This window comes from Halichoerus grypus, chromosome 12 (assembly GCF_964656455.1).
Source record: "Halichoerus grypus chromosome 12, mHalGry1.hap1.1, whole genome shotgun sequence".
Classification (NCBI taxonomy): Eukaryota; Metazoa; Chordata; class Mammalia; order Carnivora; family Phocidae; genus Halichoerus; species Halichoerus grypus.
The window spans coordinates 76,874,332-76,899,486 of NC_135723.1; the positions used below are offsets into that span (position 1 = coordinate 76,874,332).

The 25,155-nt window shown below is 35.9% G+C and overlaps 1 protein-coding gene and 1 pseudogene across 1 annotated transcript in view; both read left to right on the top strand.

Moving 5' to 3' along the window:
* Positions 1–25,155, top strand: part of KCND2 (potassium voltage-gated channel subfamily D member 2) — a 494,054-nt gene that overhangs the window by 49,979 nt on the left and 418,920 nt on the right. The gene's annotated exons all lie outside the window — the stretch shown is intronic.
* Positions 5,882–20,992, top strand: LOC118536269 (non-POU domain-containing octamer-binding protein pseudogene; annotated as a pseudogene).

Below are 25,155 nucleotides of genomic sequence, written 5' to 3' on the forward strand. Positions count from 1 at the left end.
AGTGGGGCAGACCACTAGAACTGTCCAGAATTTTGACCCCTACTTGAATCCTCTCAGGCTAGTCGTCTTTTACTTCTTCATGCATGATACATGTGTGCTTAATGACATGAACCTATCCAATTTTTCTAATCAACTACTCTCTGGTTTATTTCTCTTAAGCACTTTCACCTAGCTTCTATGAACAATAATGCTATATTAGCTTTCTTAAATGCAAAGAAACCTAGCAGATAACACACAGCCTTACTGATATTTTTGTGTCACTTCTTCCATTGCTGCCACAGTTATAGTTGGTGAATCAGGCTGTCCTATCAGTTGGTCAGGATCACCCTAAGAAATTTACCCATTGCCAATTGATGAAAATTGAATATGATAAAATCATTAGGTAACATTGCCAAAGTGGAGTTTTTGTAGGTGTATCAAAATTCCAGACATCTGAAAGGAGTAGGCACATCTTGAAACACAAAGAAGGAAAGAATTTTTAAAATATGCATAAATACAACAATCAGTTTATGTAATTCCAGGGGGGAAATGTTAGAAATATTATTTGTTTATTCCAGAAATTTAAATATATCCATAGTTATAAAGTCATAATACATTATTAAAGTAAACTAAAAGTATCTCCAGTTTGAGAAATTTAAAAGATAAAGCCATATTTTTTTTCATCTGCCTTAATGTGTCTCACAAGAGATGGAAATCCAGGTGCTTCTGGTTTCCATACCACTTTTCTTTGCACCTATTAAAATTCCAATTTTGCTTTGAGAGAAAGAAAAATGATTCCACTTCTAGGATTATTTAGCTAGCTATGTGATGCAGAGGCAATTTTCAGATTTGCATTCTTATCACTGCTTCTGTAAGCTCAATTATTTTAACAAGGTCTTTCCAATTTCCCCTAATGTTTTTCGTAACTACCTCGAGCTTACATTTAAATCAAAACTCATTTTTGAAATAACTTATTTCTCCTAGACTTTTGAAGCTTTCAACATTGCACTTGTATGGAGTTCCTGTTTCTGCATATTGACATTTGGTGCAAAGATTTTCTTTTTCTTCCAATGGGCTTATTAAGCTACAGCCAAGTATTTAATGTAACTTTTAAAGTTATATTTAACAGGATATTTTTAAATCGTTTGACATATTGGATACTTACTCTGGTTACAAACCAAACATTAAAACGGAGAAGTTTCTGTGATACAAGAAAAGTAATTTCTAGAGATCGGCTTTACAACATAGTGCCTAAAGTTAACAATGTAAAATTTTGTTAAGATGGGAGCTCTCATGTTGTGTTCCTACCAAAAAAAAAAAAAAAAAAAAAAGCCTAAGGGTAAAGCTTTTCATTTGACAAAGAAATGGTATGTAATTTTTTATTGGACTGAATTATTGTACTTGATGTTCAGGATTTTTAAACTCAGATTATGACATATTAATTGCAGGTAATTTTGTAAGTCATTCATATATTCAATGCTTTATTGAACAGAAATGTATCTCAAACTTCTTTAAGAAACTATTAATAATACTTTATATCAATCTGTTTTATGCTGAATGGCAAATGTTCTCAGAAAAATAAAACCATCAAAACATGGCATCAAATCCTCTAAATGATACATTAACTTTAAATTAGATAATTATATATTAATATTTCATTAACTCTTGATATTTCAACTACAATGTATATGTATCATACCTATCTAACACTTAGCAAGTTTGTATCCTTTCTTATAATTACTTTCTTCTCCCAAAAAGCTATGTTGTGCTTTCTGAATTCAGCTGAGCATAGTGTGAATTATGCATCTTTTACTGAGAACATCTCACTCTAATTAAAAATACCCATGTTGGTCCTAATATGAGTTACAAGTTACAAGTTACCAAAGATTTAAAGAAAGGTTTAGTGAGACAGATTGGCTTTCATTCTTAAACTTCGTCCCAGTTTGATTTGTGTGAATCTGTGATTTGGCTGAGATTACAGTACATGGCTTCAGAAATTAAATTGTCTTTGGAGATTATTGCTATTGTGCATATGTAATTAAGTATACTCATTATTGTCTATAAAACTGTAAAAACCTGCAGTTTTATGGGAAGAACATAAACCCCATGATTTCAAATCAATCAGTTGCAGAGAGTTCTGAGATGTTCCAACCATTAGTTTTGTGGAAAACTTTAAGAAACACAATATTCCTGCAGTCAGCCTAGATGTATAAAGTAGTAAAAGCTATGCCATATTAATTAAACAAGCATTCATTAAGCACCTGCTGTGTATTTGCCACCGTGTACTCTAAGGTGTAAGAGAGTTATGGGATGTTATATTTGGAAGGAACTTTAGAGAAAGTCTTGGTCCAATTTTCCTACTTTATTGTCGAGACCTAGAAAACACGAATGATTTAAGTTCTCACCTCTAAAATTAGCATCAGTACTCGAATTAGAACGTACAAGAAAAAACACAATTAAAACAAGTGAACCTAAGAGCTCAGAGTACGTGTTGAGTTGCCTAAAGATAGGAAAGTGTAACCGTACAAATTACACAGTGATGCCATAGGAAGGAAAGTCAAGGAATGATTAAATGTAAAATCCGATCTTATTGTTACATCTAGATCATAGTCCTCATCTTTTTCAGAAATAGTATCAATCACTTTTACTGATTCCATATGAAAGATGAATTCTCTGTTGATTAAGGTTCTCATAATGACAGAAACATGTGCTGAGTTAATTAATACTTTTATAATACCCTACATTTAATCATAGCATCAGCACAACTCTTACATGTGTATGCAACATATCTGTTTGCTCTAATGGTAATGCTTACTAAACTCATACGACTTTGAAAATCCCTTGAAATAACTCCCTGGTGATCTAAATCCATAGTTTGGGAACCAAACAAAAGCTCATGAGAAAGTTCTTCCTTCAATGGCATACACAACATTTTTGAAGACTTGAAGACTCTCTTCTAGGCCTCATATCATGAAGAACAAGGAAAGGTGTTTTGTCAGTCTAAACAAATACAATTCATGAGAATGCTAGCATACCAGATTCAAAAGATGGCTTTCAACAAATTTGTATTGCTCTTTGAGACAATACTATAAACATTTATAAATAAAGCAACAGAGAATCATTAATATATCTCATAGCAATCTAGAAATTAAGCAGACTAACCCTATGTCAGCATAGGGTTGACTTCAAATTTTATAAATATTATTTGCATGTTAAATTATTCACCTGTAATTTAAGACAATTTTATGCTATCGTTATCATCAGTGTTCAATAGATTAGCATACTTTGCCTTTCACCTACTATTTTTCACCCTCTCCTTCCTATAGCATTACTGCATGGAAGCATTAGAGCATTTAGTCTTACATTTTCTGAGCTGTGGTTCCCTTCCATTAGCTTCATTATTAGAGATGATTCTAATACGTTTCTTCCTGAATGAACCCTAAGTTTGCTATTTGTTTTTTTTTTTTTTCCCTTATTTCTTACAGGGCTCTAAATATAATTTCAGGCATTCCTCCAAAATTGCCATGAAGTAACAAGGGAGTAGCTGTAGAGCTATTTTTATTTTTAAAGGATAAATTGTAGAAATAGTAATACACTGTACCAAATTACACTTTTCTTAAACAAAAATCTAAGCCAAAAATAGGACACAGACCTTCACTGTTCTATTCCATATATTTCATATATTACAATAGACTTTCTTATTAACATCAGGCATACATTCTGGGCTTTTAAATTTCTTCATAAGGTAGATAAGCTTATCAAAATACTAGCTATGAAATAGAAGGAAAATGGAATATAGAGCAAATTCTTTCTCACTTCTAATGGTAGGTCACAATAAATAATACTATAGTTAATTCACCTAAAATGTGCCATGTTTTTATATCTCCTCCTGCATTAAGATATTGAGAAGGAAAAATCATGTCCAAATCATTTTGATATCATTTAAAAATATCCTTATGATAATCATATTGTCAAGTCAATATTTTAGATATTTCAAGAAACTAGAGATAAGATTCAATATAATTATATCTCTGTTCTGTGAAGTCTTACTATAGAAACATTTTTGCTCTCCATTTAATGTAGTAGAAGTCATATAATCAATATTACACTTCATGTTTCTATCTAAATATGCTAATTATATCATACTATGTTTTAGGCCAGAAATATTTTCTTAGCATACGGATATTAGTTGGTTAGCATTATAAGGTCCTGACTCCCACCAATGCCAAAGTGTGGAGAGGGGGGATTTCACCGCACATACAACAAGAAATGCCCCAGACCAACTAGGTGTCCTACAAGTCAACTGGATTTTGACATTGTCCACAGGTTAAGGATTCAGTCCTGCAGGTATACTCCCCCACCACCTGCACCCTCCACCACAACCCCCCTCACCCTTGCCACTTTAGATGTCAGTTGCAAGCTTAGGTTGTCACCTGCAATTCTGACTGACTGGCTAGAAATCAGAGGTTTCCATGATCGCCTCCTTAGGTTCAATTGACTTGCTAGAGAGGCTCACAGAACTTAAGAGAAACATTGTACTTACTAGATCATTGGTTTATTATAAAAGTATATAACTCATGAACAGAAGGTGGAAGAAATGCACAGGGTAAGGTCTGTGGAAAGGACACAGGGCAACCATGCCCTCTCCAGGCATGCCATTCCCCCCATATCTCCATGTGTTCACCAACCCAGAAGCTCTCTGAGCCCCTTCCTTTTGTTTTGTTTTGTTTTGTTTTATGGAGGCTTCAATATAAAGGAGTGATTGATTAAATCATTGACCCACTGGTGGTTGAACTCAATCTCCAGCCCCTCTCCCCTCCCTGGAGGTCAAGGATGGGGAGTGGGGTGAAACTGAATGTTTCAATCCTCTAATCACATGGTCAGTTCTCCTGGCAACCAGCCTCAATCCTTGGGTGCTTTCCAAAAGTCACCTCATTAACATAGCAAAAAATAACTTTATTACTCTCAACACTTAGGTAATTCCTAGGGTTTTTGGGAGTGGTGAGCCAGGAACCATGGACAAAGACCAAATATATATGAGAAATATATTTTGGTCATCTCAATGACCAAATAGACGTTTTTCTTATAAATCACAGCATTAAATATTAAAGTACATGTGTTAGTTTAGGCTATGCAAATACAGAAGTAAGAAAATCCTGTTTTAAATTAACAAGAAATATACTGAAATTAAAAATCCTTGAGTCAATCAGTCTGTCTGAGTGATTCTGTCCTACTTTGAGCTCCTTTGTCGGTACCACTTAAATGATAATAAACATGAGTGATTTTAGAATTGAATATGTTCCAGGCACTAGAGATAGACACAACCTGAGTAGGTGACTGACATCTAACAGTAAGAAGTGTGATAATGAATTATATAGTGGTACAGGGGTGTTACAAAGGAAAGAGTGATCATATCTGCAGGGGGGGATTAAGGAAACATTCACAAAGGAAAGGTCACTTTAGTATGGTCTGATAGAATGAATATGGCACTGCCTGGTGTTCAAGATTGGAGAGTGTCCAATGACTAACAGATGCAAAACCTGTAAATGTGAGAATTTGGTATGTCTTTGTGGTTCGGTGTGTGTGTGCGAAGCTTATCTATCATGCAGCCAGCGCAAAGCCACGTGGCCAGCAAATTAGGGAAATACCTCTCGCTCTACAAAAGGAATTTTACTTTATCCTGTCGAAGACAGGGACTGGCTAAAGAATTTCAAGTCAAGAGGTAACAATGTGGCTGTGCTTTGAAAAATTGATTGAAGTGGTTTGAAATTGAAAGCAGAAAAGCCAATTAAGAGTTTATTGTAATGGCTTAAGAGGAAGAAAATGAGAATGAAGATGTAGTGAAGGAGAAAGACACCACTTTTAGAAAGTAGAAGTGAAGGGATAGAGTGACTGACAGAAAATGCGAGTTGGTGGGAGGAAGGTGATCGCTCTCTCTAACCTGGTTGATAGATTCAGAGTAGGACAAGACAAAGAATGCAGGAACAGTAGTTTTGTTGAAGAAGAGGAGTTCATTTTTGAATATATTAAGGCTAAAGTATCTGTGGAGATGTTTGGAACCTACAACAACTTTATGAATGAATGAAGGATTCTTCGGTGTGCCTATTTTGCTATGCTTGGAATCCATGTCCAAAATGCATTGTTTGAGAGTACTCAATCCATGATACCTTCCTAGCTTTCAGTGCTATCCTTTCCATTCACATATTCATGTGTTCATTAATAAATTCATTCAACAGATATTTGTAGATTTTGCTAAGTAGGCACATGAATGCATCATTAAAGACCACAGTCCAGCCTTCCAGTACTTTAACTTAGCAGGGCATACTTGAGAAGTAAACTAACAATCAGAGTATTGTATGGTAAGCGCAGATTGACTGCATTCAAAAACAGTAGTTTATTGTTTAATTTACATTTATGCGATTATTAGGACAAAAGGTAATTATTACATAGTTGTATTTCTACCTATGGCTTTCCTGTGTACATCATTAGAATATTTATTTGTTAGAAAAATTAATGATTTTAAACATAATTTGTCTAAGGTCTTTATTTTTGTGATATTAATAAGCCTTGCTTATTGAACATTTTATTGTCCTCCACATTTTATATTTAAATATTGTTTGTTGTTTGTATTCTATTATTAAAACTGTAATAATGTGTTTACACTTTAAATTAAAAAGTATCTCAGAAATGGAGATTCCATATGTCAAGGTACATCACTTTGTGCCTAGCAGAGATGCACATCCACACTTTTTTTTTCCATGTTTTTTACTTTCCTTTCTAGTCCCTTCACGTATGCTGTCTAATGTTCTAGTTATGTCCAACACACTTGCTCTTCCATGCTTCATTATTAAGTCTTTGAAAGAAGAAACCAAATTTAGGATGTCTTTCTGTTCTCATCGATCCCTATCATTATTAATCATTTACACAATAAGCATTTATTGAGTACCCAAAATATAACATTCAGGAGATGTTGAGATACATAAAATATGCCTTAAGTGCATTACAGAAACTCAGAAGAGGTGACATTTATAGTAATGAGAAAATATGAGCAGGAAATTGCTCAAAAATGCCCATAAAAAGTGGGTAATGATATTACAAGTAGAGAGAATAAGTTTAAAGATTCATAGGCTTTAAATGATAAGTATGTTGGAGGCAGTAGATGGTTCGGGCAGCCAGAGAGCTGCACGTGTAGAAGAAAGTCATGTAGGCTGAGAAAGGTAGACTATGTCAGATGGTGAAAGGTTTGTTGTGTCTTAGCAAGAAATTTAAGGGTTTTTTTGGATTTTATTTGTTTATTTGTTAGACACTGAGAGATGCCAATTATTTTAATCAGGAGAATGCTATGGGTACATGATTTTAAAGGGACCTCTTTTCATATAAGACAGGACGGATGGGGCGCCTGGGTGACTCAGTCAGTTAAGCATCTGCCTTCGGCTCAGGTCATGATCCCGGGCTCCTGGGATTGAGCCCCACATGGAGTCAAGCCCTGCATGGCATCGGGCTCCCTACTCAGGGGGAGTCTGCTTCTGCCTCTGCCCCTCCCCCTGCTCGTGCACCCTCTCTCATACACACACACTCTCTCTCTCTCTCTGAAATAAATAAAGTCTTAAAAAAAAAAAAAAAGGATGGATTGAAGAGAGGAGATGCTGAACATGTTAGCACATAGTTATTTTAGTGCTAAATGGAGTTATTAAACTCTATTCATGTGTATGTGTTGTGTGTCTGCACATGTTTATGTGTGATTTCTAAAAAAATGCACGTTGAATATGTATGTTTTGTAGGGAGGCATACAGGGCGTTTGGTACAGATACAGAACTTTTAGAGAAAGTATACTGAATTGGGTCAGGTTAGTACCTATCTGTGTCGATGGAAGATGATTATTGAGTATTAAGTATTGAGACCAGGATGTTAGCTGAAGAGGAATGGGGAGATTAGAGTAATTTTTATCTCCACAAGTCAGTACTACCATTTTAACAACCATGTTTGTTTGTTTGTGTTCCATTATTTTCAGTGTGATTGAGAGGTAATTACTAGTAGCATGTTAAATAATGTGTAAGATAAGGTAAAAGTAGATATGGTCACTGAAATGTATGTTTTAAAAATGGAAAAAATACTAGAATTAATAAAGTGCACACTGCTTGTCTAAAAATTAATGATTAAAATTAAAATGAAGCAAAGCACAAAACAAGTATTTGTCAAGCAGCACCAACAGTTGTGGAGTTTTATGTTTTCATTTTTGGCATGCCAAATATGCTTTTTGTGATATATATTTTTTCAGAACTATAAATGACAAATTGATTTTGAACAAATGAGTACAAGAAACATTTTAAGAATATGTTGAGCTGACAGAAGCTACACGTATAGGGTAAGTGATTAAGAAGTGGAAAAAAGGTGGGTGCCTGGGTGGCTCAGATGGTTAAGCGTCTGCCTTCAGCTCAGGCCATGATCCCAGGGTCCTGGGATCGAGTCCCGCATCGGGCTCCTGGCTCAGTGGGGAGCCTGCTTCTCCCTCTGCCTCTCCTCCTGCTCATGCTCTCTCTCTCTCTGTATCTCTGTGTCTCAAATGAATAAATAAAATCTTAAAAAAATTTTTTAAAAAGTGGAAAAAAGTGGATAATAAAACAGAAAAAAAATAAGACTGATAGAATGTTTTAATCCACAGTATAAAGGTTTTGGAACCTAATCCATTACATGAAGTCTCTATAAGGTCCTAAAAGAAGCTATCATAAAACATCTGGAATATCTGCAAAGTAACAGTTTACTGGAAAGGGAACTAGAATTGGGAGGAAGAAGTTCATGATCAAGGTTGATAGCTCAGATTAATTGTCCCTATATTATTTATTTGGTCATTCTTACATTTTTCAACGTAATAACTTGACAAAGAATCTTTACTTCTCTGAAAACCAACTCCATGTTTTATTGTAAACCCGTGTGAGAAACAGTCTAAAACATCCATTTCGTCTTTTTAAATTTTTGTTACTAAGTAAAGAAAATATAATTTCTGGTGAAATAAATCAGCATTGAAGTGAAAAACTTACTTAAAAAAATTGATATAGTGGCACCTGGCTGGCTCAGTTGGTAGAGCATGCAGCTCTTGATCTTGGGGTCTTGAGTTCAAGACCCACATTGAGAGTAACGTTTACAAGAAGGAAGGAAGGAAAGGAAAAGAAAGGAAAGGAAAGGAGGAAGGAAATTTAAAAATAATATCAATGCAATACATAAAATAGTCTAGTTCATATCACATTTTATGTCAAATATAAGCTACCCTTATTTAATGGGCTTATAAGTTTTAGAAATGTAAGGAAATTCAACACTCAGTGTTCCAGATTCCTTACTTTGCAGATGAGGGAACTGAGACCCAGGGAAATTAAATGCCTCCCATGAGGTAGGGGCAAAATCCAACTCTCTTTCCTGGTCTATGTTTCTTTCTGTACACAGCATTGACGTGTATGTTGTATATTCAAGTTTAAAGTATTTTATTTATTTTTTATTTTTTTTTAATATTTTATTTATTTATTTGACAGAGAGAGAGAGAACACAAGTAGGCAGAGTGGCAGGCAGATGGAGAGGGAGAAGCAGACTCCCCACTGAGCAGGGAGCCGGATGTGGGGCTCGATCCCAGGACCCCAGGATCATGACCTGAGCCGAAGGCAGCCGCTTAACCGACTGAGCCACCCAGGCGCCCCAAGTTTAAAGTATTTTAAAGGAAACAGTTCATAAAGCAAACAAAATGATTTCTAGGTATTGTAACATTTTTCTAGGTTGAGATTGTTATTTTAGTCTTGCATAGTTTAAATAAGATATTATGTATACTGCACATTTAAGGAAAGAAATATATATATTTTAGTTCTGCCACTGATGTAACCTAACATTTAGAAAATTTTCATATCCTGTCACCTGGGTGTTAGGTCACTGTGACAATAAAGATGGCATCCTCTCTTTGTTTGCTAGTTCGTTATTAATATTTTCTATGACTTGGGTAGAAGTCAGTAGCATTATTGGCAAGATATACAATATCTGTCTTGTGGTAACAGATAATCTGTTCCCTTTTTGGTGTTCGATCAGTGAATACATGGCTTTTTATCTAGTGTCATTAAATTGAAATTTTAAAACTAAATTCTAGATATTACCAAAAGTAATCCTTTACTATAAAGGTAACTTTCTGATTTATAATAAAAAATAAAACAGTTCTGAAACAAGGTCACTTAGCGTTTTGGTTTTCATGAATAGGTTAAAATAACGACCCAGAAGAAAACTTGTTAGTGTTTCAAAGTAGAATTGGCCATTTAAAATAACGCCGTTGTCTTGGAGATTAACATCGAAGCGGTAGTGTTGACATGGGCTTCCACGTGTGGTGATCTTTGGTCATAAAGGATCCCAGTACTCCCAGCTGACATCAACAAGAAGGCACGAGAATAATAGTTCAATTACCAGTGAAATTAGCAACCCAGGTTTTCAAAGTTTTCCTTAATTGTACAAATTGATTTCTCTAAAAACAGGAGTTTGATAAATAACATGTGGTTGGGCTCACATAAAAACTTACAAATGAAAGCATCTCTGGGCATGTTCTACTTTATTAAGTTAATATATTATTAAACTATCATTTGTATATAAATTTAAATATTTATATTGAGTAAAGATATGACTGTCAATTGATAAATTGAATGTGTAATCCCTTAATTGGGAAAGATGACTCAAAACACTTGTGTGCTGATGAGCCCTACTCTTCTTTCGAGCTGCCTGAGCAGAGCACTCTGATAAATTGAATGTAACCTTTTCAGTATAGCTCAATGATAAATGTTTCATTACCTTATGACAGAGTAGAATAGAAAAATGACATTTGTTTTATACTTTGATCATGGACATCTGGCCAAAACAAAAACAAAACAAAAAAGGAAGAAAAAATGGAAATTTCTGACTTAACTCCAAAAAATTCGAAAGGAAAAGTGATTACATATAATATTTGCATTGATCTAGTTCTTAAAGTAACTTGTTCAATTACAACAATATGCATAAATGTGCATAAGCATCCATGTATATTTATAGATATGGAAGTAAAATTAAAAAATAATTGATAGTCTACTATTGTAGGGGAGATATATTTTATTTGGTCTCCAAACTGGAGAATTAGAACTCTTTGAGGACGTTGTACAGAATTATCATCAGATCCTACCAAAATAGAGATTCAATATTTAATTTTTTGGTCAGTATTTATTCAATTTGTTCTTTCACATGTTTCGCAAATATGTATAGAGTCTATTTGTTTATCTTCTCTCTTGCCCACAAGAATGTAAACTGCAAGAAAGCAGTGACATGGGCCGCCTTGATCATACCTCGTACTACCAACTATGCCTACCCAGTAATAGGCCTTCAATAAACATTGATGAATGAGTGCCAGTTTCTGAACTGTGTGTTAGGTTTATGCTGCTCACCAAAACCAGTGTGACCTACTCTATTAATGTCCAGCTGAGAGGGTGGAGCTAGGACAAAAACATCAAATACTTAGTCAATAAATATTTAATGATAATTGTGTGCAACAATAGGAAGAAAAAAGGATTTTTTTTTCAGATGTGAAAAGGTCATTCTTGTTTGATAGTAAATCTTCCACATTGCCATAAAATATGCATTCTACAAGGCTCACCAAATTACTTAAGTTTAGGCTCAAAAAGAGAAAGGTAAAGAATATGTAGTCTAAGAATTTCTGGAAGTTTATATTCTAGAATTAAGGGTGTGAATTTGCATAGAGTTACTTATGGTGACCTATTAGCATAAAAGGCCTTTAGAGATTGCAGGTATTATTACACGGGAGCTACATTAAAACCTTTAAGATGCCGATGTCCCAACATGAGTTTTCAGACACAGCTCTGGGAGGAAACCTTAATGATCACTAAATTCAGAAGGTGTTTGTAAATGTTTTCATCTCCACATTCATCTCAAATGTTTCTTCTACAACCTAGTTAATGTTTTGAATTCTATCTCCCTCTCCTCTGCATCAAGAGTTACTCTCCTAAAACTAAATAGGAGGATTCAAACAAGACTATAGACAAAATTTTGTTTGCTAGAATCGATCCCAATTGCAGCAGCTAAAGAAATTTATAAATTAATAAAATTATAGGAAATAATAAATTCTAATATGAGGCACTTAATATACTGCTTAACACCTTTGTAGCCTTTGTTGTGCTTACTCAACCCTGTTTTCATCATGAAGGAATGGAAAAATATGCAAACTCAGATTTTTGAAAGAAATACGAGATAATCACCCTCACTATACAAGGTGACTTCTTTTAGAAAGTTATAAACAGGGCACCTGGGTGGTTCAGTTGGTTAAGCACCTACCTTTGGCTCAGGTCATGATCCTGGAGTCCCAGGATCGAGTCCCACATCAGGCTCCCTGCTCAGCGGGGAGTCTCCTTCTCCCTCTGACCCTCCTCCCTCTCATGCTCTCTCTCTCTCTCTCTCTCTCTCAAATAAATAAATAAAACCTTAAAAAAAAAAAAGAAATTATAAACATAACCTCTTTTAAAAAAAAACAACACACTGTCCCAAATCATTTACAAGTTTTTGGAATTTATTTTTAATTGAGTTATATGTAAAACTTTGTGAAAATATCTATTACATAATATGATTAACTCCCCACTGAGTCCTTTCTGTTTTGGTTGAGTCTGAAGGATGCCACAGCAACTGTGTCACTAATTCCACAGATTTGGTGTTGTCCTACATCTCACTGAGCACCTCCTAAGATCCATAACACATACCTACCAAGACATATATTTTAATTTCACTCAGTTACTTCCTGTAATTATTCCACCTGCTACAGCTCTTGTATTTTATTTGTATTTTATGATGTAATATCATGGCATTCCCAACTGGTCTTCATGATGGCATCTTTCAATGGTTCAGTCTCTTTTGATGGACTTTCTATTGCTTAGTTACACAGAATACAACACAGCTCTTGTGAGGTGTTATAAAAAGACTTCCTAAGTACTTAGATAGTCAAATTCATTATTAATTTTTTATTCAATAGTTGGCAATACTTATTGAATATTTACTTTATGCTATGTTCTCTGTCTTATTTAATTTTTAGAACCACCCTATGGGGTAGATACTGTTGTTATTCTAACATTATAAGTGAGGAACTTGGTGGTTATGAAGTAATTTGACAACAGCCATGTAGCTGGTGAATAGTAAAACTGGAAATCAAACCAGGATTGTCTGTTTCCAATGTAAGCATGCTTAAGGTCTGTGCTACGAATAGACAGATATGTTGAATTACGGCCTCAGGAGGAGACATTTTATCTTAAATAATAAATTAATGAATAAGTGAGTGAATTAGTGCATAAAATGTATCTCAACACTAAAGAAAAGCAGGAAGATATTATCAAGAATTGAGGAAAATTTCTAATCCAGAGGTTGCTTATCTTTGATTTTCACATTTTAGTTCTTAGCTTCAAAGTAGGAAAATAATTTTTTTAAACTTATATATGAGAAGCATAGGCATATTACAGCCTTTATTTTCCCTCAAGTATTAGGAGTCTAAATATACATTCAAGGGGCACCTGGATGGCTCAGTCGGTTTACCCTCCAACTCTTGATTTTAGCTCAGGTATGATCTCAGGTTTGTGAGATCGAGCCCCACATTGGGCTCCGTGCTGGGAGTGGAGCCTGCTTAAGATCCTCTCTCTCTCCCTCTCCCTCTGCCCCTCACTCGCCTGCTCTTTCTCAAATAAATAAATAAATAAATAAAAAATATACCTTCAAATTTGTTTTAGTGGTATGTTCTTTATCATACAAATTATGTGAGTTAAGAGATGATATGTCAGTAAGTATATATTTAATATTTGTGAAACTCAGCTTTCAGTACTTTTTAACATATGTTTTTATCTCACTAAAGTCATCTGGTAAATGCCATAAAAATATCTCACTATAAATTGTTCAATTGGTTACTTATTTGCCCTGTCTTAATTCAGTTATGAATCCCCTTAACCTAGCTAATGGGCAGCTACTGTAATCTACTGCCATGGAAATAAAATAATATCATGTGGTTAAGATGAAACTACAAGATAATGAAAATATAACTAACTTATTATGTATTTATATGCATGCATATTTTCTGATTCAGAACCTTAATATGACTTTTCCTTGCCATTTCAAAATTAAGTTACATCTCCCAAGAGTTTATTCTGATGCTGTTTTCGTGAAAATACAAAATTTAATGAATTTTAAAGGAGATCATTTTTGCTTTTCCCTATAGAAAATGGAGGACTTTTGACAAATAAAATAGGACACATATCTTTTTCTGGTCATTTTGTCTTTTCTGATCTAGCTCTCCTGCTTTCTCAAGTCCTTTTTGACAATGAATGAACTATATTCTGAGCTCTGGCATTTGCAGTGATTTGATAAAAATCTTTTAAACTGTCCTTAAACTGGCCTCTCTAGATGTCAAATAACTGATTCTGTGTAGGCACTGGAGGAAGTTCTTCCTGCTTTTATCCACACAATTGGGAGTTTTAGAGAGTCTGATGAATTTCCGATTTTAGAAAAATGTGGAAAATGCTTGCTGATTATGCTGCAAATTTGTCCGGCCCCACGTTGTTTATTCATGACTTTAAAAGCAGCATATACTACAATTTATTTTACATCTATAGGTTGTTAGGTAGAATGCTCCATTAATATTCACCATTTAGAAGTATTTTTCATTTGTTATTTCCTTTTGTTTTGCTATAAATAAAACAAGATCTATAGAGGGAGTGTGTTGATCGCTCTCTAGAACTACACAGGCTGGCTTGGAACCCAGCTCCCCATTCACTAGATATGGGAAACTTGGGCAAGTTGCTTACACTTTTTAAGGTCAGTTTCCTCATCTGTAAAATTAGGATCATAAAATACCTACTTTAGATGGATGTTTTAAGGATAAATGGGTCTTTAAATACATAGAAAAGTGCCTAGCATGTTAAAAAAAAAAAATCAGTAAGCATTAGCTAACATTACTATTTTCAATATAGACTTTTTTCTTTTTATCAAACTCAAACACAAAGCTGATGAGATAAGCAAAAGGCACAAGAAACCGCGCTCATATCAAAGTGATGGATGAGTTCCATTTTAGAATGTGAAAAATGACAGAACAATCATGCAGGTGCAGAGAAATTAATATATGTAGATATTTGGGTATGTCATTATTTTTATGCTGCTGTTTCTAAATAAAGCAGGATGCTTTCAACACCTCAGAAAGGATTTTAAAAATAGATTATAAGATATCAATGTTGTTAACTATGTAAAATCTACCTACAAATGTAACTGAAATTGAACTGAGGAATGAAACAGGTTTCAATTGATCTGAAGATTAAAAATAAGAAGAAAATTAAGTTGAAAATAACCTTTTAAAAAACAAAAATTGCATGGCATGACTTTTGTTCTTTATCATTTTTTTAAGATTTCCAAACAGTCATTTTCCTGTTTTAGTTTTTTACACTATTAGAGTTTAACAGCCAGAATAGCATGAAACCTTTAAGGAAACAACATTTTTCCAGATTTAAATTTTAATCATATGTCTTATTGAACTTCCTCACTTTTATTAATAGAAATAAACAGTAACATTCAGGCAAATTAATATTATTTTAATTATAATTTTGTCTTTTTATGATTGTAACTTACAATGAAAAAGGATCAAGGTAAAGGCCCTTTTTTATCCTTTAAGAAATATTATGTTTTTAAATTTTTTTTTTTTAAGATTTTATTTATTGGCGAGAGAGAGAATGAGACAGAGAGCATGAGAGGGAGGAGGGTCAGAGGGAGAAGCAGACTCCCCGCTGAGCAGGGAGCCTGATGTGGGACTCGATCCCGGGACTCCAGGATCATGACCTGAGCCGAAGGCAGTCGCTTAACCAACTGAGCCACCCAGGCGCCCCAGAAATATTCTGTTTTTAATGGTTCTAAATTTTGGTAGTTTTCAAAATCATTTTTTTCCTTGGCCTAGGGTCCTGGGTGTGTTTTTCATAAGAAAGAAAGAGGGAAAGAGATAAAGAGGGAGAGACAGAGAGGAAGGAAGGAGAGGGAAAGGAAAGGAAAGGAAGAAAGGAAGAAGTTAAGCGAGAGGAAGAAAGAAGTGTGGAGTTAGGGAAGGGATTAGAAAGGTATTTTGCTGGCATTTATCATATTAGCAGAAATAATCAGAGTAGTGTTTTTGCTTTGTTTTAGCTTTCATAACACCACAAGTAACTGAAGAAATTAACAATGAGTATAACAGAGTAACTATGCTTATAATTTATCTTCTGAAACAACACATAAGTATTTGTCATGTTAAAAGAAAAAATACCACTGTAATAAATTATCTTGTAGCTCTTATGAAGTGAAAGAATCCAAAGAACTCTCAAAAGTCAACCTGATGCTTTAGCTGCACATTTAAGTGCAATATTCTAAGTTCCAAGAGTTGGACATTCAACTGACTACACCACCCAAGTGCCCCTAAGTTGTTGTTATTTTTAAGTAAACTCTGTGCCAGTGTGGTGGGGCTAGAACTCACAACCCCAAGATCAAGAGTCATGTGCTCTACTGATTGAGCCAGCTAGGCGTCCCAGTTCTAAGATTGCAAAATACCTTAATTGTACCCCTTTCTCTGTAGCCATAGCCCCCCCTTTTTTTGTTTCTCCTTTTAAAATTTCACTTGTGTCCCATCCTTCTGCTCTGCTTTCATTTCTTTTTTTTTTTTTTTTTTTACCCCATTAATCATCTCCTCTTTGGAAGCAGAGATGTTGTGGAGGAGACCTTCTTCTGTATGCTCATCTTACCTGATCTTTCTGTTGCTTTTAACATTTTAAATACCAGCCCCCCCTCCACCTGCAGTGCCATTGAATTTAAGTTGATATTACTGATTGTCTCCAACGTCTACAGCAGTGGTATCAGTAGAATGTAAAGTAAGCAAGTGAACATGAGAAGCAGCTCTTTATCTTCCATCAAATTAAAACAATAATAAAATAGTTACTCCTTAAAATACCAAAGAAATGCAAATAGCCACTTGTGGAATCATCTTTTAAATGCTCCTAACTTGAAGCCAATGATCAGCTCCTTTGTGGCATATTAAAGCTGATATTTAGCATTGTCAAATGTAAGACGTTAAGCAAGAAGCCACATATATTTTGTTTGTGCTTATAAATCAGTGATAACATTTATGAAACAGGGTTGAGGGTACTAATTATGTCAAGTAAGAAGAAGTAGGTAAATCTGGCTGACATTTGTTGGAAAGTTCTTTATTAAATGTAAGAAACCCAAATACAGTTAGCTTTTCATTTAATCAAGTTGTGTTTCCAGTATAAATGAATGGCTATTGAAGTCTTTATATCCCAGACTTTTCTTAAATGCTTCACTGAATGTTTAATACTCTGGCTTCCCAGTTTAGAGCTTCTTTTAAAGGAGTCTTTCATAAAACTTGGGACAGAAACTTGCTCTAGATGACTGCATGGAGAGTTGTACAAAAGAGAAACAAATTATAAAAGCTCAGTGTTACTTGGTTGCTTAAAATTTCTCTCTTCCTTTCTTTTTACAAAAAAAAAAAATGGGATTAATCAATGACCTACTTTAGTTTCTAGAGCCTAAGTAGCTGAAATTTTTATATAAAGGTTCATATAAAATCATTTTATTAAGTAAAAAGGGAACTAGACAATCTTTTGAAATTAAGCAAACAAAAATTTAGCCAAGATAATAAAGAGCTTATTTAACACATTCAAAATTACTTTACTTCACATACTCTCTTAAATTGTATAAATCAATACCTTCATCCAGAGTTGCTCTGAATAGTCTTCAGTGTTTTTGGTATCTTCTAGAATTAATCTTTATGACTAGCATTCCCTACAGTATCCTCTGTCCATTGGAAGTGCATGGGGCTGGAAGAAGGCAGACCTGGGTCTGATTCTGTTTGAACCACTTGTGTATGTTAATTCTGATGTGTTAAGACAATTGACACTCAGCAGGATTAAGTTATCTGGAAAGGAGATTCATAATTTGTTCCTTGACTTTTTCATTGGTTTATTGCAAGAAATAAAGGAAACATTATTTGTTTCCAATCTGTAGTTACAGATTAATTGATGTAATTGTATTCAAATGAGACCTTACTACTTGGCTGGGTCCCATGAAGGGTTAGTTTCTTTCTACACTTGCAGATGGTTGCTGTCAACCACCAGAAGAAATGGATGATAAAACATAGACAGATTCTTAGAAATTCTACCCCAATTGTTGAAAAGCAACCCAAATCTTGATGAAACCAGCAGTTTCTAAGAAAGCATTTTAGGACCTTTGCCATATGGCACAGTTTGAAGGGTAAGAAAAAAAAATTGTGGGAAGCACCTAAATATTATTTTTTTCCAAAATATAGTCTACTGATTACATAAATTCTGACTCTCTGAAATTTAACTTATTATATTACAATTATTCTTTTATTTTGATCAACACAGATATTTCAACTAACCAGTTCTATCCATAGTAATAATGATACTGGATTCAGTAGAATTAGCTATTCACCTTAATAAAAATAAGTTATTGTTGCCAAACTACTACTTCCTTCATGCATCTCTAGACAATCTCTGAGGGCCATTTTCCAAAATACTTTCCAAAACATCTTTTGGCACTTCAGATCTTAACAACTTGTGAGTAAGTTTAAAAATGTTTATTTTAAAATGCCATGTAAATATAATCATTTTTAGTTATAATATATGAGTTATAATCAGAATTTTGCTGCAGTGGTGGGAAAAACTAGGTTCTTGAGATAATATATTTTTTTAACCTTTTAAGCCACTTTTATTTTGGTTTCTGTTACAATGTATAGATCTTTACAAAGAACATGGATCAACCTAACTAAGTTTAGAAGAAGAAATGGGGGGGGGTGTTCATATCACATGAGCATCAAAAAAGGTAAAATAGCATGGCAGGTTAGCCTAAAGAATAATATATTCAAGCATCAAAATAGAAATTTTAAATATTTGAATTGATGCCATTCTGAAGAAACATAGGTCAACTATGTTTCTGTAGTAACTTATGTATCCTTATAGAGAGGTGGTAATTGTTCCTGACTTGGAGGATGCATTTTCAGGAGTAAAAATTACCTTCTGAGAGCATGCAAACCAGCCATTCAATGACACTCAATAAAACCATATTTTCCGTATTCTAGCGTGTAAAGGTATTCCACTGTGATCACTTGCCCTCCGTTAGGGACAAAAGAGTATGTATCTCACTTCATCTTAAAATTCGCACAGGTACTTGGGTTACCAGTAGAAATAATTTATTTGCATCACCCCCAGGACCCAACATAGTAAAATATCACGAGTCTTCCTAGTATGTAAGTTGTTTAGGCATAAGATCTTAATCTGTGCTGCAGTAAATAAAGAAAAACTAGCTTCTCCCTTTATCCTGACTCTTTCCCCCAGAGTAGGATAATGTCTTGGTTTAGGAATCTATTTTCCAAGATGGATGTGACAAGCACCAGAGGTGGACTGTGCTAAGTCCCTGTCAGGTCACACTCCTCCTCCGCTGAGGAGGTCAAGGCTGGGGGGAGTAGAATTGGGTTTCAAGAAGTAATCCAAGAGGACATATAGTGTCGCTGTTACTCTGAGGAGAGAACAGTCATAGAAGGGTACAAAAATGCAATAAAACCTTTGGAGGAGCAAAACCATACTCCAAGGAAGCATCATCAGCATCACCAGCAGCAGCACCAGCAGCTGCCACCACTGCCACCGATACCTGCAAATGGACAACAAGCCAGCAGCCAAAGTTAAGGCTTGACTACTGACCGGAAGAATTTTAGGAAACTAGGAGAGAAGAACTTCACCCAACGTAGCCGGCTCTTTGTGGGCAATCTTCCTCCTGATATCACTGAGGAGGAGACGAGGAAACAACTTGAGAAATATGGGATGGCAGGCGAAGTCCTCAGTCATAAGGATAAGGGCTTTGGTTTTATCCGCTTGGAAACACGAACCCTAGGGGAGATGCCAAAGTAGAGCTGGACAAGATGCCGCTCCGTGGAAAGCAGCTGCATGTGCACTTTGCCTGCCATAGTACATCCCTGACAGTCTGAAATCTTCCTTGGTATGTTTCCAATGAACTGCTGGAGGAAGCCTTTTTGGTGTTTGGCCAGGTGGAAAGGGCTGTAGTCCTCGTGCATGATCGAGGAAGGCCCTCAGGAAAAGGCACTGCTGAATTCTCAGGGAAGCCAACTGCCCGGAAAGCTCTGGACAGGTGCAGTGAAGGCTCATTCCTGCTAACCACGTTGCCCTGGCCTGTGACCATGGAGCCCATGGACAGTTGGATGATGAAGAGGGACTTCCAGGGAAGCTGGTGATAAAGAACCAGCAGTTTCACAAGGAGGGAGAGCAGCCACCCAGATCTGCACAGCCTGGCTCCTCTGAGTGTGAGCATGCCCCGTGCTGGAAGGCACTCAGTGAGATGGAGAAGCAGCAGCAGGACCAAGTGGACCGCAGCATCAAGAAGCTCGTGAGAAGCCGGAGATGGAGATGGAGGCTGCTTGCCATGAGCACCACGTCATGCTAATGAGACAGGATTTGATGAGGCGTCAAGAAGAACTTCAGAGGATGGAAGAGCGGCACAACCAAGAAGGGTAAAAATGAAAGCAACTGGAGCTCAAGCAGGAGGAGGACGGCAGGCGCCGTGAGGAAGAGATGCGGCGGCAACAGGGAGAAATGAGGCAGCGACAGCAGGAAGGATTCAAGGGAACATGCCCTGACGCAAGAGAACAGGAGATAGGGATGGGCCACGGGCTGTGGGAGGTGCTATGGGCATCAACAACAGAGGCGCCATTCCCCCTGCTCCAGTACCAGCTGGTACCCCAGCTCCTCCAGGACCTGTCACCATGATGCCAGATGGAACCTTGGGATCGATCCCACCAACAACTGAACGCTTTGGCCAAGCTGCTGCAATGGAAGGAATTGGGGCAATTGGTGGAACCCCTCCTGCATTCATCCATGCAGCTCCTGGAGCTGAATTTGCTCCAAACGAATGTCTCCGATACTAATAAAAATTTCAAAGTCTAGTTCCCCCAAAACCCTTAAAAGAAGGACCTTTTTTGGACTAGCCTGAATTCTGCCCTGGAAAAGTGTTAGGGATTTCTCCCAATAGTTAGGTCTTCCTTGCCTGTACTACTCTGAGGGAGTTTGCTGGAGGCTGAGGGTAAGGGAGGGGCGATATTTAACAAATCAGTTCTGTGTGGTATATCGTTTAACTAATTGATTCTGTGTGGTGCATTTCTGAAGTCTCATGTGTGATTGTTAAGGGTCTGGGGTGAGGTGGGATGGGGAGGAACTATGGCAAAATGGATCCAGTTAGAGCCCCCTTAATCTTTTTTTTTTAATTTTTTATTGTTATGTTAATCACCATACATTACATCATTAGTTTTTGATGTAGTGTTCCATGATTAATCTTGATCATTCCTTTCTTTGTCCATCCTGTTGTATTTGCTTTCTCATTCTTATACCCTCCAACCCCAGAGACACTGCCGCATACACCACAAAAACAAACATCCCCCAATGACCTTAGCCCCATTGTTCCATTCACTCACAGGTGGGAATTCAGGCCAATGGCCACAGAGGTCACAGACAACATACATACGGTTCTGTTATATCCCATATATTACCCCTTCATGTCCTAAGGAAGACATTTTCTCTTAGAGGTTTTCATTTTAGTGTATCTTTAAAAAAATCTTGTTTAAGTTGCCTCCGACTTTTTTCCCAGGTAAGGACAACCCAGGAATGGCCCTTTTGTGTCTATGATGTTGCTGTCCACAGATTTTCTTGATAGGCCTAGTACAATCTTGGGAACAGGATTACTGTGTGCTAAAGGTTGAAGAGTAACTCTTAGCCTTGCCTATCTTAGGTAGTTATGCTATGTATTTTTTTACTGATATACCATGTATGATTTGTCCCTGATATCTTTGGAGTTTTTCTGAGAAATGGAGCAGTAATGCAGCATCAACTTATTAAAATACATTTTAAGCCTTAAAAAAAAAGGAGTAATCCAGATATAAGGCATATAAATGACCTTAATAGCAAGACATGGTTTTTCTGTGGCTTTTTTTTTTTTTTTTTAATTTACTTCTTTCCTTCCCTTCATTGGCAGAAATAGTATGGGGATTGCCATTTCATAGTAAAATTTCCCTCAAGTTACTGCATTAGAAGCACAATTTAATTACTACATTCATATTAATCATAAGTTTTGTTTTGTTTTATTTGGCTCAAATACTTAATCAAATTTAGGGAAGCACTAAGAAGTAATATCACAACTAATATTGCAAAGAAGTAAACATATCCTAATGTAAAAACTCAAAACTCTACATCCTAGTTATTTTTTTACATCCTAGTTATTTTTTGCTTAACCCTATTGTTTAAGGTGGGATATATATAGTTACAGGTTTTTTTTGTTTTTTTTTTAATCCCCCTTCTCATTTATTTGTCATGAGAAATATTCAATCAGAAGTCACCAAACCCCTTGTTAAGAATATTATATAGTTTATGTAAGGAGAGGATGGGTTACTATATTGGATAATAGCTATAGACATTTCCAAATCTGAAAGTGTGTGATTCTGTGAATAATCCCCCTGCTTTCCCACTATCATCTCCTAGACCTGAGATTCCCCTAAGTTGTCCATATTGTCTTCTGTGATGAAAGTGCCACCTCCTTTTATTTCTTCCTTGCAGTCATATATGGCTTAAATTGAGCTCTTTCCAAGTCCCTTGACACATTCTGTCTTTGAAGGCCGGTTCCATATTTGGTAGAAATGTATTTTTTCTTATAGCTTATCAACATAGAGATATACCTAGTGGCAATAATATTAATGTTAGAAATGGATAATTACACAAACCATTTAGATTCTAAGTTTTGATCAAGCCAACACAATCCTTCTTCATGTAGAGATAGTTATTCCAGTTCTCCTTGAGTTAAGTACTTTTCTGAAACATTAAGTTGTACTAATGGTAGATGGCAGGCAGGATGAAGGAAAAAAAGTATAGAGATACACCCAGTGCATAAGTATCAGCTAGGATACTTGTTAAAATCTCCAAGTGGAGGCAGGGGTGGGATTGATAAGGGTGTACAGATCTCTACGTATGTATGTATGAATGTATGTGTGTATAATTAACATACTGTGTTGTTATATTAGTCTCAGGTGTCCAATGTAATGATTTAACAATTCTATATATCTCTCAACGTTCAATCAAGATAAGTGTACTCTTAAGCCCCTTTGTTTATTTCACCAATCCCCTCACCTCCTTTTCTTCTGGCAACCAACCATTTGTTCTTTATATTTAAGAGTCTGGTTTTTTGTTTGTCTCTTTCTTTTTGTTTGTTTTGTTTCTTAAATTCCACATATTAGTGAAATTATGTGGTATTTGTCTTCCTCTGACTGACTTATTTCACTTAGCATTATACCTTCTAGGTCTAGTCATGTTGTTGCAAATGGAAAGATTACATTCTTTTTTTTTTATGTCTGAGTAATATTCCATCGTATCTGCATATCAGTCTGTATGCATTTATGTATGGATGGACACTGGGCTGCTTCCATATCTTGGCTATTGTAAAGAATGCTGCAATAAATATAGAGATGCATATATCTTTTCAAATTAGTGTTTGCACTTTTTTGGGGGGTAAGTACCCAGTAGTGGGATAGCTGAATCATATAGTATTTCTATTTTTTAATTTTTTGAGGAATCTCCATACTGTTTTCCACAGTGGCTGTACCGACTTGCATTCCTACCAATAGTGCACAAGGGTTCCTTTTTCTCCACATCCTCACCAACACTTGTTATTTCTTGTGTTTTTTATTTTAACCATTCTGACAGGTGTGAGGTGATAACTCACTGTGGTTTTGATTTGCATTTCCCTGATGATGAGTGTTGTTGAGCATCTTTTCATATGCCTCTTACCCATCTATGTCCTCTTTGGAAAAATACCTGTTCAGGTCCTCTGCCCATTTTTTAATCAGATTATTTATTATTTTTTTCCCATGTTGAGTTGTATAAGTTCCTTATATATTTTGGATATTAACCCCTAAATGGATATATCATGTGCAGATATCTTCTCCAGTCAGTAGGTTCCCTTTTTGTTTTGTTGATAGTTCCCTTTGCTGTGCAAAAGATTTTTGTTTTGGTGTAGTCCCAATAGTTTGATTTTGCTTTTGTTTCTTTTGCCTGAGGAGACAGATCTAGAAAAATGTTTCTATGGCCAATGTCAAAGAAATTACTGCCTATGTTTTCTTCTAGGAGTTTCATGGTTTTAGCTGTCACATTTAGGTCCTTAATCCATTTTCAGTTTATTGTGTGTATGGTTTAAGAAAACGGTCCAGTTTCCAGAATGGGAGAAGATATTTGCAAATGACATATCAGATAAAGGGCTAGTATCCAAAACTATAAAGAACTCATCAAACTCAACACCAAAAGAACAAAGAATCCAATCAAGAAATGGGCAGAAGACATGAACAGACATTTTTCCAAAGAAGACATCCAAACGGCCAACAGACACATGAAAAAGTGTTCAATATCGCTCGGCATCAGGGAAATCCAAATCAAAACCTCAATGAGATACCACCTCACACCAGTCAGAATGGCTAAAATTAACAAGTCAGGAAATGACAGATGTTGGCGGGGATGCGGAGAAAGGGGAACCCTCCTACACTGTTGGTGGGAATGCAAGCTGGTGCAGCCACTCTGGAAAACAGTATGGAGGTTCCTCAAAAAGTTGAAAATAGAGCTACCATATGATCCAGCAATTGCACTCCTGGGTATTTACCCCAAAGATACAAAAGTAGGGACCCGAAAGGGTACGTGCACCCCGATGTTTATAGCAGCAATGTCCACAATAGCCAAACTGTGGAAAGAGCCAAGATGTCCATCAACAGATGAATGGATAAAGAAGAGGTGGTATATATATACAATGGAATATTATGCAGCCATCAAAAGGAATGAGATCTTGCCATTTGCAACGACGTGGATGGAACTGGAGGGTATTATGCTGAGCGAAATAAGTCAAACAGAGAAAGACATGTATCATATGACCTCACTGATATGAGGAATTCTTAATCTCAGGAAACAAACTGAGGGTTGCTGGAGTGGGGGGTGGGGTGGGAGGGATGGGGTGACTGGGTGATGGACACTGGGGAGGGTATGTGTTCTGCTAAGCGCTGTGAAT